Source organism: Mytilus edulis, chromosome 2 (genome assembly GCF_963676685.1).
Source record: "Mytilus edulis chromosome 2, xbMytEdul2.2, whole genome shotgun sequence".
NCBI classification, from domain to species: Eukaryota; Metazoa; Mollusca; class Bivalvia; order Mytilida; family Mytilidae; genus Mytilus; species Mytilus edulis.
The window spans coordinates 62,122,343-62,139,925 of NC_092345.1; the positions used below are offsets into that span (position 1 = coordinate 62,122,343).

At 32.5% G+C, this 17,583-nt stretch overlaps 1 long non-coding RNA gene across 1 annotated transcript; it reads left to right on the plus strand.

Annotated features, from left to right (window-relative positions):
- The first annotated feature begins 5,938 nt into the window (after positions 1 to 5,938).
- On the plus strand, positions 5,939 to 12,733 carry LOC139510630 (uncharacterized). The gene is made up of 4 exons (XR_011661938.1): positions 5,939 to 6,043; positions 7,269 to 7,359; positions 8,416 to 8,573; positions 12,470 to 12,733. It is a non-coding gene; the product is annotated as an uncharacterized lncRNA (long non-coding RNA).
- Positions 12,734 to 17,583: the final 4,850 nt, after the last annotated feature.

The window sequence follows — 17,583 nt, forward strand, 5'->3', positions numbered from 1 at the left end:
TGTTCCTCTGGTATATTTCGCCCTCGATTTATGAGTTTGGCTGTTCCTTTGGTATCTTTCACCCATCGATTTATGAGTTTGAATGTTCTTCTGGTATCTTTCGCCCCTCTATTAATGAGGTTGGCTGTTTCTCTGGTATCTTTCGCTCACCGATTTATGAGTTTAGCTGTTCCCCTGGCATCTTTCGCACCTCGATTTAAGAGTTTGACTGTTCCTCTGGCGTCTTCGCCCCTCGATTTATGAGTTTGACTGTTCCTCTGGTATCTTTCGCCCATCGATTTATGAGTTTAGCTGTTTTTCTGGTATCTTTCGCTCCTCGATTTATGAGTTTGACTTTTCTTCTGGTATCTTTCGCCCCTCGATTTATGAGTGACTGTTTATCTGGAATCTTTCGCCCCTCGATTTATGAGCTTGACTGTTCTTCTGGCATTTGTCTCCTCTCGATTTATGAGTTTGATTGTTCCTCTAGTATCCTTCGCCCCTCGATCTATGAGTTTCACTGTTCCTCTGGTATCTTTCGCCCCTCTATCTATGAGTTTGACTGTTTCTCTGGTATCTTTCGCCCCTCATTTCTCTAATTATACACGGAATGAAACATTAAACACAAAGACAAAGACTTGTCAGCACTTTAAAAATGATTACCCCGATATTAATCATACGCCTACATTATGTCTATAAAATTTGAAAGCAAAGCAATTTAAGATATTCACGTAACATTCGCTCCATATGTTGCACAAAAGTACATAAACTCAAATGACAATAAAAACCGATGATTTTCCTTCTTATATCTCATATCCACTACAAACCCTAACAAGAGTAGTTTATATCAAATAAGGAGAACTTGTAAACCAGGTAAGTTGTATTTAATATATTCTAATATATAAAATATGAGAAATAACATGAATATTAAAATGTATCAAATTTGGATTAAAAAGTATAAAAGTGGTACGGATTTGTATATTCTACGATGTTCGACATATATGAAATCTTGAATGATTTGTAAAGGTATTTTGTATTCAAATTTAGAAAAATAATTATGACTCAGTCTGACTAACATGTGCCTAATTTAAGAGATAAAAGAAATCTGTTTAAATTTCTCACAAACAATTTCTAATCATCAAAATGCAAATTAAAGTTGGGTTAGGATAGGTTTCTCTGAGCGTCGTAAATATCGGTAGGTTGTAATAAAGCTTGTTGAAAAACGTTACTGGTAAATTGTACAAATTGAATAAAAGTACTAAAAAGTTTACATTCACATGATGTGTTTTCAATTTGGACTCAACAAAGATACCGTATAGCGGGTTATTTTCGCGGATGAAAATATCACGATTTTTATTGAATAAGGTATACGAAATATTTTTGGGGTAATTATTTTGGCGGATTTAAATATTTTATCTATACCTTTGCATGTAAACTTTTGATTTGGCGGAATTTGCTTCGGCGATTTTGTTTTATCCGCGAAAATAAGCGATAATTTACATCCCGAACCCGCTTTACGATACCAGGTTTATAATTTATGTCGTTAGAGGCTAGTGCAGTGCAAATGAGACTCACAGGTGCCGCTCAAATAAGATTAAAACCGAAAAGCCTTATACGACGGTATTAATAGAGTATTGCAAATCGAAAATTCTTAATTCTCCCAAAAAGCCTCAACTATAAACTTTACATAAGATAAAGTTATTGCATGGGCACATTGATTTAATGTCAAAATAGTGTTCGTTTTGGTTGTTACACAGAACTACATATATGTTAATTATACGATTAACAACACAAGTTTGCAATCCTTTCCCAGATTGCTGCATTCTGACATATCTTTATGAACTTGAAAACATGAAATTACAAAAATCTTCATACATAATTCAATGTGTATACGTATACAGTGTTAATGTTTTATGTCATGTCTATTAAATCTAGAGTTGGATTTTCCTCGGAGTTCAGTATTTTTGTGATTCTACTTTTTGTTTAAACGTTTTAGTTTTATATGGAACTCGAAATACGTTATGTAACATAGGTTTTATTAATTTCTATCTCGATTACATTCTGCTACAAGTTTTTCTCCCGCAAATTGAAACAAAGTTCATGTTCAATGTTTTCGTATTCAAATAATGAACGACTACAGAACCTTTAAACATGTTTTCGATTTCCAATCTTTAAATAAAGCCAAGATCGAATCGATTGACTCTTTTTTTTCTTTTTTTTCTTTTTCAAACTGCACTTAAGGAAGTTCGCTGCTCGGTTTCAAAATAAATAATCATTACACTAGTATATATTGATGGGGGATTAATTGAGGAATCAAAAAAGCAAAAAAATATAAAGGGTCAATGTGCTTGTTTGATCTTGTTTCCGAGATATTAGCCATGGGAATTTTGGCGGGAACATGTTCTCTCTTGACTTTTCATAGCTTTATCATGGACAAGTTGAAGTTCTCAAAAACTGTTAAAAAGTAATTAAAATTTTATAAGACTTTTACAGATGGCTTATCATTATACATGTACAAGATTCGTTTTGAACGTTTTTTAATAAACGCCAAATGCCGAATATTTAAAAGCCAAGGATGCAAAAGAACCTTAACATTTGAAAATCTATAAAACAAAATATTATCCGAAATCAGTATACACATCTTGCAATCATAGCGTTTGAATAATCAATGAGATAATACGCACATATGTTTGCGCAAGTTGAATAAATTAACTGACACACAGTGACAATACCACCTGTTTTATTTTGGTTTCTAATGAATTTGATCACGTTAATCTTGAGTTAAAAATCCAACAAGAGAAAGGATTTTTATACCATGTTTGTATTATCTCAGTCTGCTTAGTTACATCGGTATGTAAACTGATTTACAAGACAAAATTATTGGTCTATTTATTAATGATGTTAGTTGCCGTCGGCGCTAATCACGCATTTCTTCATCTAAAAAATAATGTTTTGTTTTTTTTGGCACTTTTTTAAATAAGAAAAATGTTGAGGCTATAAAAAAAGGTACTGATCGCGTAATTATTTGAGGGATTTCTCAACATAAGAATTACTTAACAATAATAAGTCATTAAAATGTAAATATAATAGTAAACTAAAGAATCTGATGTTTACGGAGAACACATCTTACAATTTGTTCTGATTATATGTTTTACTCTCTGTATCTTTTTCCTGTGCAATTTATTGGATAAGTAAAACGTTAATTAAATAGCTGGCATAACATATTAACATAATGGCACTGTTCAAACTTTTGCGGTTGAACAGAACACTTCTTTGTAAGAGTTGTCCTCACTGACACCGTGTATCTTGCTGTCAGAATTCTAAGTACTGTAACACAATTCAATATGTTTTCCTGAATTAATTGTTATATCATAAGAATATTGAAATCAAGTTATCCTTTTTGAATTTGAGGGAACTCACTGACTAACTCTTTAACAGTTAGAAATAAAAGCCTATAGCTTTGTTTTCAGAAATTTATGCCCAGTTCATGTTCCAAGAATTTGTTTAAGATTTAAATATTTGTTTTTCATATTGCAACTCCTAAGGCCCAGAACTCAATACTGTGACATATCGATACTGCAGTACATGTAGGTCTAAATCAGTAAATGCTATGGAGTCTTTTTTAAAGGTATGCTTCGAATAGTCCTTGTGTGTTGAGTTTCCATGGTGAGTGTCTCCCTATCTAAAGAACTAGTACCATTGTATACCAATGGCAGTCAAAGTCCTCGCCTGTCGTTAAGGCCTCCCCCTACTTCAGGACCCAATTTCTGTATGTATCATTTAATGAAGAGCAACAGATACAAAATGGATATCAAAACGGAGTCGAAGATGTCAATATCAAATTGAAAATGCAAAAGAAAAAACATAAACGACGAAACGACAAACAGTAGACAAAACACGACAGAGTAAACTAAAATGGTGAGCAACAGAACACGAAATATTAATTTGTTTTAAGTTGATATGGTCATATCTTTAGATCAACCGTTTAGGAAATGATTTTCTCCTAAATACTAAGACTTGTTTACCATGTTTACCTCATGAAATGCTTACATTATGTTTGGCTTTATAACTATTTTGATCTGAGTGTCACTTATGATTCTTTTGTAGTCGAAAAGCGCGTCTGGCGTATTGAATTACAATACGGGTACCTTTAATAACTATTTGCCTTAGCTGTATTTAGCACCACCTTTGAGATTTTTTTGTTCTTAGTAACATTTTAAAATTAAATAAATGGCACTATATCTGTCAACGTAAATTTGTTCCTAATAATAATTGTTCTTGAAGGAAACAATATTATAATAATATTTGTTCTGCAAAAATTATGTCATGGAATATTTTTTCCTTCTGTATTATATTTGTTCCACTGATATTAGGAACTTATATATTCCTGAGTATAACAAATGTTCCTATTATGCTGAAGTTTAGTTTACACCTTATTGATTATTATATAAATCAAAACAGATTTTAAATACTCATTATATTCTAAACCAAAACAGATTAAATGCTAATTATTTGATTATTATGTAAAATGAAAAGTGCTAATATGAGTTAGATATATTCACCTGTACACAACACCTGAATGTGTACTAAAACATGGTTGATTGATTGATTGTTGGTTGCTTTACGCCGCATTAGCACAAAAAGGCTATATCGCGGCGAGGTTACTAAAACATGGAGGCTGATGAGTATGAGAAAATATGTATGTTTTTAAATGATGGGACATATTTGTTAACTATTCTTCATGTGACACAACCATAAACATTCTAATATGTTGAAATCAACTTAACTGATTTAGCAAACCTGTGTTTGCATATTTTTTCAATAAGATGTACGCATGCTTAATCATAAGCATAGGATGGTATAACAAAATATTTCTAGCGATATAAAATTTATAATCTTTTATTTGAGTAGTTTGTTCATTTTCAGAAACGATAAATAACACTCAACTGCAAGGATAATGAAGCTTGTTTGTACCTGCATCCTGTTTGTATTCCTGCAAATCAACCTCAACCAGATATATGTGAGCGCGCAGGCAGATGTTGGCAAATGCCCTATATGTACGTTTCACCTGCAGGAAATATTTTGCAATGAAAAGATTGGTAAGATGTTATACCTTTTAATATCCCAATTAAACTTTTTGTCGCATTTCCGACGCCCTTTTCTGAACAGAGCTTCATCAAACACATACATTTTCAATCTCAGGATGAACATGAATTAGATCTAAACACGTTAGGAGCCGTCTAGTTAATAACCGGATCCCAAAGAGTCACAAAAATCCAAATTGTTTATAGTATGTGTTATAGTTTTAAAATGTCACATAAGTCAGTATTTTGGCTGGGTACCAATATTTTTATTGTAATACATGTATTTAATTTGTAACTGCATATAAGCCTGATATATTTGATGATTTTTTATAATCCATGGGTCAATGTTGTTATGAAATTATAAAATTAAGAATAGAAATGGGGAATGTGTCAAACAGACAACATCCCGACTAAAGAGCAAAAAACTACTGAAGGTAAACAATGGGTCATTTACACAACGAGAAAATTCCGCACCCGAAGGCGTGCTTCAACTGGATCCTAAACAAAAACGTTCACTAGTTCAGTGATAATGAAGGCCATTCTAAACTCCAAAACATATAATTGAACTTATTGAACTTAAATTAAAGATCATACAAGACAAGGAAACTAAAGCAAGAGGCTCCTGCCTTGTGACAGGCGCAAAAATGCTGGATTTAACATATTTTGTGAAATCATTACCTTTCCCTATACATTTAGCCAATGTAGAAAACACAACCCACAACAATACGTACAGTAAAACTCAGTTTAAAAGAAGTCTGAGTCCGATATCGATATAATAGGTAACAGAAGAAATTAGGCAAAATAACAATCATACCTAAATTAACAAAGAACTAATATTTCAATATACCAGTCGGACGGATAATACTAACCTGTCTGTTTCAGTTGTGGAAGTCACCATAGTATCAATAGTTCAAAGTCCTGGCCCTCCTCCTTATACTATTATCACTTGTATAGTTGTGAAAATTTACCGAGGCAATGAGGTAATGTATTCCTACAGACAACTGTGTCATCTACCATACTTTGATTGTCTTCTACAAAGAACTTTGAAGATAAGAAAATAGAGAAAAAAAACATTGCTTTATATTTAGTAATAAAATAAGATAAAAAAAATATTGAACAAAACTGAAATTTACAAAATTGTACTGTTTTAAAAAAGGATCGAAATATGGATAGAATATACTTAAAACGCAAAAATTTCGAAGAAACACTGACACAAAGATGTGACATTCAATTCGACCGATACCGTACCGTTATCTACCGGATTCACATGAGGATAGCCGATTTACATTCGTCCTATTCGACCGATTCGGTACCGTTGAATACCGAATTCACCCGAGGATAGCCGATTGAAATATGTTGGTGTTCTCAAGTGCTGCCGAAGGTATTTCTTGTAACATCAATGTCAAACATCACGTTGCTCAATATAGTACAAATCCTCAATCGGTAATGTTATTTATCGAGGATAAAAGTCCAGGATTGTGACTCTGACAAATAGGACATTACCGTAGTCAGTCTGTTTAGTCCATAATAAGCGAGTTTTGTCATAAAACTAAGATCTTTACAATTGATTTCTGTAATGTTAATTTCCTATCACTCAATGCTCATTTTTGATTTTGACGATACGAGAGATTTATCGCATCGAATAGGAGTATTTTCAACATTTTTAATTTGAACTGTGAAGCGACAAATCACATGTATTTTATTGTAAGCATTCATTGAGCAATTCTTGTTTTCCATATGACATCCTCCTTGGCAAGTTGATTATTTGTTGGACAAGAGTTATTGGGCGTTTGTCGTTAAATAGACTTAACCTATTTCAAACATATCTAGAAAGTATTCCATATTACACACTTATATATATATATGTATATATATGTATGTGGCAATATAGTTTTGTATTATTCTGACATTTGCAAGCTCTATTTTTTTAACAATTTGGGATATCATTGTTCCTCAGGTATCGTCAGATCGTTGAACGTAACTTACTAAATATTCACATTAATTTCAAGATACAAAAGCAGAATACAACGATAAGCATTTAAAATGTGTATTAAATTTATCATTCTATTTTTATTTTGTTGTTATATTTGACTACGTATACAATACATATATTCAAAATAGTTAAGACATCTGAAACATGCGCTCATTGAACAACTGCTAATCATCAAGGTATCTATATCATGTCTTGTCTTTTTAATATTACAGGCAGAAATTCAGATAGGATCTTCTATACAATTTACAGCGCACGAGGATGCGTGCATTCCCGCATGGAGGCAAACACAATATATTTTGTCTGGTAAGTTAAAATGTTCAAACCTAGCTAGATTGATCTAAACTTGTTAATCTATCAATTCCTTAAATAATGGGTTTTGGAGTATGATGCATCTATCATGATAATTCCTTACATTATTACATTAAATTGTTTCAAATACTTGCAAATTATAAAGATGCGTTTTTTTAGTATTGGAAACTTTCTACCCGAAATTAAAGAAGGAAAACGGATGAAATCTGCCTCCGGATGGGATATTTTCTCGCTGTGTTGAAGACTCATTGGTGGTTATCGTTTGTTGACTGCTCTTTGTTTGGGTTGTTGTCCCTTTCACATATTTCCCATTCCATTCTCAATTTCTTTATAAGAATTGATGTCTATCAACATGTGTTGTGGGCCTCAATCCTTGTCGTGGGTCTCTATCCTTTTTCTTGTCTTGGAGGGACTATAAGATTGAAGTCACGCTTTTCGATATTGAATTTTATTCTACTGCCATTCAACAAGACATATGTACAGACGACAATAACTGTTCGCCGCCGACAAGCACAAAGAATGTATACAGTTCCGTAAAATAGCATAAACAATTATGTCCTTCATTTCCGGTAAACAGAAATACCAAACAGAGGTATATAACACATGTTCAGCATTCTTATAATACATGTTCGGAAAGCCTGAACACATACTGTGTATGTACGATTCTCATTTTTGTTCATAACAAAACAAAAAGAAGCAAAATAATGAAATAAAATGGACATCTTTTCCATGCTAACATTTATTCCTGTTTACTTCACATTTAAAGATATCTAAGCCCTACATACATTTACATGTATGATAACGCAACACTTATTGTTTCATTTTATACTGCCAACTAGTTAATAGAACACAACATGTTATTTGCATTATGGAATACAAAATTATAATATTATAATGAACACGATAGAAATATGTGTAAAAGATTGTCTTATTCGCTATGTCTTTTTACAATAATTATGATTTTCAAAGTAAAGATGAAATTGATTAGAAAGCTAAAAGGAAACCATTTGATATTTCTTTTTTATTAGTAAAAGTTTATTATAATTTCAGGAACTTTAGGAACACTGCTTGACGGTCATTATGAAATCACTTTATGTCATAGCATAATATTTCAGATAAGTGAAATCTCGATCACATTACTGCGATGGATTGAAAATGTTTTCAAAAAGTTAAAAAGTATTGGATGTAAAGGAAAACACCACTGCTTGGTAGGTATATAAATGTTGTATAACTATATTTCTTCTTTTTATTTTAAAGATTTGCATTTCAATTCCAAGATATGTTTTTAATTTTCTTTTGATACCAACAATTTCAACTTTTCGTAACATTAGTTATACTTATTTTCTGCACCCGAACAATAAGAGAAACAAAGATATAAGAATTGCATATGTTTCCATTCTATTTTTTTATTGTATAAAGCCTGATTTAAACCAGAGACCCTCCTTAAAAAAACGTTTTGTGTTATCAAAAAACTAAGGAGATTTCAAAACGAGTGTTTCCTGATCAAGTAAATAACCACTTTCCATGGTATTTTTTTTGAATAAAACTATGAAATAGATATAAGAAGATGTGGTATGAGTGTCAATGAGACAACTCTCCATCCAAGTCAGAATATGTTAAAGTAAGTAACCCAGGCGTAGATCAAAGTACGGCCTTCAACACGGAGCCTTATTTAAAAGCTCATTTTACATGTATTATAATACTTGTCTGATTGGCAAATTCACATGCGTATAATTGTTTTTTGCTTGACGATTTTGGCAAAATCGAAAATCCCATAAGACAGTTGTGTGGTATTCTAAAATGTTAGACTTTGGATATACATCTATGTTCAATTTGTGAAACATTCTTTTAAACTTGACAACTAAAGTCTTGTAACTCTAGAGGTTCAAAACAAGAGAAAAAACAAAAAAAAAACCAACGTAGAGGTTTAAGAAAACTGTTACAAGTATACTTGAGTGCGTGTTTGATATGTTCAAAATTACTTTTATTCTTATTTTTAATTCCCTTCACTCAGGAACGACAAATATAAAAGTCAAAATCAAACAAGATCTAGAGCTTTTTTTATCAATCACAAAAATATTGTACACTTAAGAATAAATTGATTCAAGCAAACTCGAGTTTACTGAGTGCAATATCTGAAAAAAAACCTAAATTTATTTGTCTAAGTCCAGTATCTCCGGAACGACAGACGAAAACATTTTTAAAATGTAATATGAGCTTTTTACTGCCAATCAATTTTAATGAAAATTTTAATAGCAAAAAAGTAAAAGTTAGTGTACAGTATAGACCTACATGTGTTAGTGTATGTTCACTTGTGTGTACAGTGTAGACATACATGTGTTAGTGTATGTTCACTTGTGTTAATATGTCTTTTGATTGGATCAAGCCATTTCAGTTGATATTTATAGTGTGGTTTTTTATGTTGTGATGTAACACTATTGTTTCAGATAAGGGTGGACTCAAGGTTTTGTACCATTAAACGTTTAAACCCACTGCAATTGTTTGCACCTGTCCTAGGTTATGAATCTTATGTTCAGTAGTTGTCGTTTGCTGATCTTGTTCATGAGTGTTTCTCGTTTCTCATTTTTTATGTAGATTAGACCGTTGATTTTCCCATTTTAATGGTTTTACACTAGTAATTTTTGGGGCCCTTTATACTTGTAGCTTGTTGTACTGTGTGAGCCAAGGCTCTGTGTTGAAGACCTATCATTGTTTATTTTGATAAATTGTGACTTGAATGGCGAGTTGTCTTTTTTGCACTCATGCCATATCTTCTTATATATATATACATGTATATGGTGTGAATGGCTGAACGGCGGGAGTTGACGGACGGGCTATGGTATACAATGATATGTGCCATTAGAGAAAATGAACTTAGTTTTGAATTATACGGTCACCTGGTTAATAATCCTGCTGATTAAATACTCCTAGCGACAACAATCTAATGGTTAAAACTATCACTAAGCATGAGAGAAAAAAAACAAAACCAATATGTTAATGCAATAAAGTGTTCTTGAGGAGTGTAACATTTTGTAAGGTCTGATCAATTTAATCGAAAGAATTAAAATGATCTACAAGCGGTATAACAATGTACATGTATAATGTTTACAAACAATCTCATTTAGCAGAGTTCACGGTATAGGTTTTCTCATTGTTGAAGGCCGCACGGTTGCCTATAGTTACTAAGATTCACTTTTATGAACGTAAATTGATAGTTGTCACATTGGTAATCCTTCCACATCTCCTTATTTATATTAATAAATCATTATGGAAAATACTAGCCAGAATTATAATATATATAATTGTTCAAAGAGTTTTACTGGAAATACGAATACATTATCCAAATCACCAAAAATAACAACCAGTATAAACCTTACAAGCCTTTACAATAAATAAATCACTGCGCAGAGAAAAATACAATACATGTCATTGCAGACACAAAATTAAGAGTTCCCATTCCTTATGAAGTTCGAATCAGTAAAAACAGAGAAGTATTAAAAAAATAAACCTAGTGCGAGCAAAAAACTAACATCTAATTATTTATAAACAATAGGTGTCTTGCATATATACAAAACATATCTGTATTATGTAATAATGAATATGGTAAAATATTGGATCCATCTTATGAAAGATATTGAACCTTCAAATATTATTCTAAGGGAAGCCATAAATCTATCTCATTCTATGGACAAACATAACCAGGAATCTTGGATAGGAAGCATTAAACATATATTTAAATTTCTAGACTTATAATATCTATTTGTTAACCAGTCAAACTTTAAACAAAACCATATTCTAAAAAAAGTAAAAACATCTTTAACTATTAAATTTAAAAAAAAGCTGGTTAGCTAGTTTAGAAAGCAATTCTGGGAAGTGTACTAACTTACAATCTGGCAATAAATTAAGAACTTACAGAAAATTTTAAAAATATTTTTATGTTTGAACCATATTTAAAAATGAATTCAAAAAAAGACAGGCAAATAATCACAAGATTTAGAACTAGCTGTCATGATCTTGAAATCGAAAGAGGGAGGTATATTGGAATTAAAGCTGAAGACAGAAAGTGTAAGCTATGTAAGAACGTAGTTGAAGACGAACTACATTTTCTTTTAAAATGTTCTGTTCTAAAAGATACTCGATCTCAACATCTATCTAATTTAAATTCAAAATTCAAAAATTTGTCAAGATTATCTGATGAAATGAAATTTGTTTGGATTCTTTCATCTGAAGATTTGTTTGTTACTTCAAACTAATCTAATTTATTGCACTCCCTTTTTGAAGAACGAAAGAAAATTATAGAAAATATTGTTGTTTGAAAAAAAAAATAGAAGAAAAATATATATAGATATATATAAAGGAAATAAAATTGATCAGGAGTTGTCTCCCATAGACCTAGAACTATAAAGATTGATGTAATTTCTCCAGGTCACAATGGCACCCATAACAACTATGTTTTGTCAATAACTTGGTTTATATCAGGTTAATTAGTGTAAATGTGTATTCGTGTGTTTTTTTGTTTAAATGTACTTTAATCATTCTAATCATTTTCTGTGCTTTTTTAGGTAATTCATTTGATTGTATAGCTCAAATTTTGGGCACCATGATTGGTTAATAAAAAAAAAAATTATCTGTCAGTTGTCCAATAAGTAATTTGTTTCAATTTATAATTCAATGTATTTAAAATCATTTTATTTAGGAAAATAAAAAGGAAAATCATTTATAAAAGAATACCTGAATATGTGACTATCAACATGATAAATGATAGTTAAACCTGTTAAACCAATTTTGCCGTTTCAGAACATAATGCATCCTGGGTAATATTTTCAAAAGTGTACACCAAAACGTCGTGATTGGTTAGAAAATTAATGTCATAAACAATGGAAATTCAATCAATGACGTAACGTCATTTTCATTTTGGGGTACGACCAATGATCCTTTAGATTTTGAAAAGGCGAATTATGTTAAGTTGTACACACTGTGGTAATCCAACGACATGAATAATGTAAATGATTTTTTTCATCTTGCGACTACTGAAAGCAGTTTTTTTGTTGTTTGACTGTGTATCCATACACTGCTGATTTCATTTTTAATTATTTATTTACAGGCACTTCCGGACATACCTAAAAATAAGGACGTGAAAAATGCCTGCCTCTTTCCCGTTACTCCTACCAACGCAACTGACTGTTATATAAAGTGGGGTGTCTGTCTGAGAACGAAATGCAACGACCCGTGTACATGGTTCTATGCAGAAGGATCAAACTGTGCTGAAGGCGACTATGAACCTGACGTGGTGCCACCAGTTGCAGGCTAAGAAGAACAATAATATTTATTATATAATGTTCTGATAAATAAATGATAGCAAAATTTATTTTGATGGAAATTAATGGCATTCTATATCATATGATGATATGCTATTACAAAGAAAACATCTTTTTTTCCCGATTGATTGATCATTGATTGTTGGTTGCTATGTTCAGTGACAATTTTCCCGATTGAGGGTAACATATACAGTTACCTATTGCAAGTCAAGGTCAAATCATGTCTGGAAGATGTAACAGTATATGATATACACCAAAGGGAGATTGATTGATTGTTTCTTAATAAACGCCCAGAGGCTAATATCTCCTGCAAATACAGAACAAGAAAAGTAGAGCTAATATGAATACAACACATTAATTGAAGATAAACAAACAGAACCATGGCATATAGAAAATAAAATCAGAAAAAAAAACAGAAAATGGTTCACAAAATACTAAAAAAGATAAAGAAATACCAACCCAAAGTTCTAAAGTTCGGGATAAACTCATTCACGGGCTTTGAAAGTGGTTGTTACTATTAAAAATTTTCGAGGGGGGGGGGGGGGGGCGGAGGATTTGCTTCTCATTTCAGTTTGTTTCAAGGACAATTGTACTGGGAGTGTAATATTTGGTCGATAACAAATATATACGATGTGAAATACTTAAATATCATTCGAAAAACCAAGGTGTTTATTATAGATAAAATAAATGATCAAAAAAGTTATATTTACTGAAATACTTTATATCATAATCGTGATTTCCCATTTTGGAAATAAAACATAGATTATGATAAAATTGAGAATGAAACTGTGGAATATGTCAGAGACAATAACCCGACTTAAGAGCAGAAAACAGTCGAAAAACACCAATGGGTCGTCAACGCAGCAAGAAAATCCCGCACCGGTATTCGTCCTCAGGTGGTCCTTAAATAAAAATGTGTACTTGTTCAGTGAAAAAGGAGGTCATACAGAACTCAAAAACATATAATTGAACTTAAATTAAAAAAAACATACAAGACTAATAAAGGCAAGAGGCTCCTGACTTGTGACAGGCGCAAAAAGCGGCGGAGTTAAACATGTTTTGAGAGATCTCAACCCTCCATCTATACCTCTAGTCAATGTAGAATAAAGAAAAAAGCAATATTACTCACAGTACAACTCAGTTTAAAAAATGTCCGAGTCATCGCCGATGTCAGAATATGTTACAAAAGAAACTGAGCAAAATGACAATGATACATCAATTAACAAAGAACTACTAGCAGTTATTGACATGCCAGCCCAAGACCTCAATTAAAATGGTTGAAAGATTATGTCATCATCATATGAAAACCAAGTACAATCCCTTAAGTAAGGTATTACTTATATAATTTTCCCGTTCAAACGTGTCCTAAGATTGGACAATTTTAATTTGCAAAACACTCATTTGCAAATACACCGCCGCCTCAAATTAGAGCTACAGTGTCATGTATATAACCAAAATGTGCGAGATTAAATGGGATTCAATAATTTCATTGCTTTTCTGCTGTGATTATCATATATATATTGTAATTTAAAACAACATGGGATTTTCAATATTCCATGGGATAATGGTCAATCCCCTGGGATTTTGCCTTGTCCCATGGGATATTGAAATCCCATGTTTTTCTAAATCAAATTACAAAATATATATTACAATAACAGCAGACAAGCAATGCAATTATTGAATCCCATGTAATTCCGCACGTTTTCGTTATATATACACGACACTGTAGCTCTAATCCGAGGCGGCAGCGGATTTGCAAATGAGTGTTTTGCAAATTAAAAGTGTCCAGTGTACTTTATTATCTATATTTGTTGGTATTTTCCCGCACTTGTATATATATCCTACAAATGAAGCGTGATCGACATCTCGCAAAAATTACCGCAAACACTGCGGCTATTCCGTCTTTAATACTAGTTGAGTATTTAACAAAAGTCACACGTATAAGCTTGCTAATAGAACGAACAAGAACTACTTTATTTTGCCAATCATGTAAGCCATGTGGTATTTTAGTATGCTTGTAGTTACTGAAAGAAAGTTCAAAGAACTTAACAGGCTTCGAAAACAGTCCGTCCAACACTATGACAAATACACACATCACGTTGAAAGCAGACATTTTAGTTGTTTTTATAGTGTTGCTGTCGTGCTTCTTCTGCTCATATTGAACATTTGATGCTCTGTTGCAAATGCCGTTACAAATTACATGCAACTTCAACAGAGTCTGTTTACATCTGGGGCACATGAAATCATTCACGAGTTGTTAAAGCTTCTAGTCGCTCAGTCTTTTGTTTTCTCTGTTGTGAATTGTAGACTGCTGCTTGCCCTTTTCTCTTATTTTGTTTTTGTTTTTTGGGCTCTTTCAAATGGTACTGTCAGTTAATCTTCAACTTAATTTAATATTTTATTAGCATACCTTCTATATACGGTATTCAGTTTTCATAAATTATATTTGTTAAATTTCTGGTACACTAATTTAATGTACCGTATTGCTTTAATTGTACAACTTTCTTAAAGTCAGGGGTCCACGGTGGGTAAGGTTGTCCTGCGAGCAAACGTTCTGTGCTGGTGATTCGCAATCTAATTAAAAACCGAAACATCGCTCCTGTTTCTGATATGTCGCGTGGGAGATCTAACGAAACCGGCTTTGAGGTCACATGTGAGTGAACTAAAAGTTATTAATTTATAAAGATATGCTAATGAGTTGACGACCTATTAATAAGCCAATCAAAAAAGTTTATGAATTATTTTGACTGACGATTTCGTCGTAAATAAAATGAGTTACATCCCTTTGCCTTACGTTAAACTTCCAAGATCGTGGAAGACTCAATTTCATTGGTCGAAAAAGACACACCTCCGAGGTCACTCACATGTGACCTCAAAGCGGGTTTCGTTAGATCTCCCCCGCGACATATCAGAAACAGGAGCGATGAGAGATCGGTTTTTAATTAGATTGGGTGATTCGGTCCTGACTGGTGCTAATGATCATTGGAAATATGTAAACAAAGACGAAAATGATGATTTTTGACGTTCTCTCTCATACAAAAATGAAGGAAACAGTTGATATTTTTCAATCTTGTTTATTATGGATTAAAATTATTTTGTGAAAAAACAGTGTAATTTATTAAAATTTTGCATTTTGTCAATTTATTCATGTCCTGATACTGTGTTGGTGGGTCCTGATACGGTGCTGGTGATTTTTGATAAGAACTTAGTCATATTTGAATCAAATGTTACAAAATCAATAAAATTGGGCAGATAATTTTTTTCAATAGGATCTGTGAGCACAAAAGCAAAAATAGGAGTCACAGATCCTATTGAAAAAAATTATCTGCCCAATTTTATTGATTTTGTAACATTTGATTCAAATATGACTAAGTTCTTATCAAAAATCACCAGCACCGTATCAGGACCCACCAACACAGTATCAGGACATGAATAAATTGACAAAATGCAAAATTTTAATAAATTACACTGTTTTTTCACAAAATAATTTTAATCCATAATAAACAAGATTGAAAAATATCAACTGTTTCCTTCATTTTTGTATGAGAGAGAACGTCAAAAATCATCATTTTCGTCTTTGTTTACATATTTCCAATGATCATTAGCACCAGTCAGGACCGAATCACCCAATCTAATTAAAAACCGATCTCTCATCGCTCCTGTTTCTGATATGTCGCGGGGGAGATCTAACGAAACCCGCTTTGAGGTCACATGTGAGTGACCTCGGAGGTGTGTCTTTTTCGACCAATGAAATTGAGTCTTCCACGATCTTGGAAGTTTAACGTAAGGCAAAGGGATGTAACTCATTTTATTTACGACGAAATCGTCAGTCAAAATAATTCATAAACTTTTTTGATTGGCTTATTAATAGGTCGTCAACTCATTAGCATATCTTTATAAATTAATAACTTTTAGTTCACTCACATGTGACCTCAAAGCCGGTTTCGTTAGATCTCCCACGCGACATATCAGAAACAGGAGCGATGAGAGATCGGTTTTTAATTAGATTGCGAATCACCAGCACAGAACGTTTGCTCGCAGGACAACCTTACCCACCGTGGACCCCTGACTTTAAGAAAGTTGTACAATTAAAGCAATACGGTACATTAAATTAGTGTACCAGAAATTTCACAAATATAATTTATGAAAACTGAATACCGTATATAGAAGGTATGCTAATAAAATATTAAATTAAGTTGAAGATTAACTGACAGTACCATTTGAAAGAGCCCAAAAAACAAAAACAAAAAAAGAGAAAAGGGCAAGCAGCAGTCTACAATTCACAACAGAGAAAACAAAAGACTGAGCGACTAGAAGCTTTAACAACTCGTGAATGATTTCATGTGCCCCAGATGTAAACAGACTCTGTTGAAGTTGCATGTAATTTGTAACGGCATTTGCGACAGAGCATCAAATGTTCAATATGAGCAGAAGAAGCACGACAGCAACACTATAAAAACAACTAAAATGTCTGCTTTCAACGTGATGTGTGTATTTGTCATAGTGTTGGACGGACTGTTTTCGAAGCCTGTTAAGTTCTTTGAACTTTCTTTCAGTAACTACAAGCATACTAAAATACCACATGGCTTACATGATTGGCAAAATAAAGTAGTTCTTGTTCGTTCTATTAGCAAGCTTATACGTGTGACTTTTGTTAAATACTCAACTAGTATTAAAGACGGAATAGCCGCAGTGTTTGCGGTAATTTTTGCGAGATGTCGATCACGCTTCATTTGTAGGATATATATACAAGTGCGGGAAAATACCAACAAATATAGATAATAAAGTACACTGGACACTTTTAATTTGCAAAACACTCATTTGCAAATCCGCTGCCACCTCGGATTAGAGCTACAGTGTCGTGTATATATAACGAAAACGTGCGGAATTACATGGGATT